Genomic DNA, 255 nt, shown 5'->3' with positions numbered 1-255 from the left:
TTTTTTTTTTTTTTTTTGTTGTGTGTGTCTGCTCGCGATATATATATATATCGCCTCTATATATATATGGGTATATATATATAGGGGTATATGTATATATGGCGGACAGACCCACAAAAAAAAAAAAAAAAAAAAAAAAAGGGGTCCGTAGACCCCGGTCAAAAGAAATTGACCAAACATAACCGCCAGAGGCGGGTTGGAAGCTTCGCGTACCAATATAGTACAGAACTGTATCAATAATAGCGTTAGTTGAAA

The 255-nt window shown here is 34.9% G+C and overlaps 1 non-coding gene across 1 annotated transcript, besides 2 other annotated features; it reads right to left on the bottom strand.

Annotated features, from left to right (window-relative positions):
- Positions 1–37: 37 nt before the first annotated feature.
- Positions 38–100: a microsatellite.
- Positions 101–115: 15 nt separating this feature from the next.
- Positions 116–140: a microsatellite.
- Positions 141–251, bottom strand: Tc00.1047053494013.10. The gene has a single exon (XR_008255054.1). It is a non-coding gene; the product is annotated as a spliced leader RNA (transcript).
- Between the last annotated feature and the right edge of the window lie 4 nt (positions 252–255).

Source organism: Trypanosoma cruzi, assembly GCF_000209065.1.
Source record: "Trypanosoma cruzi strain CL Brener chromosome Unknown tcruzi_1047053494013, whole genome shotgun sequence".
NCBI classification, from domain to species: Eukaryota; Euglenozoa; class Kinetoplastea; order Trypanosomatida; family Trypanosomatidae; genus Trypanosoma; species Trypanosoma cruzi.
The sequence above is the reverse complement of the archived record's forward strand: the minus strand, read 5'-3'. Positions and strand labels throughout refer to the sequence as shown.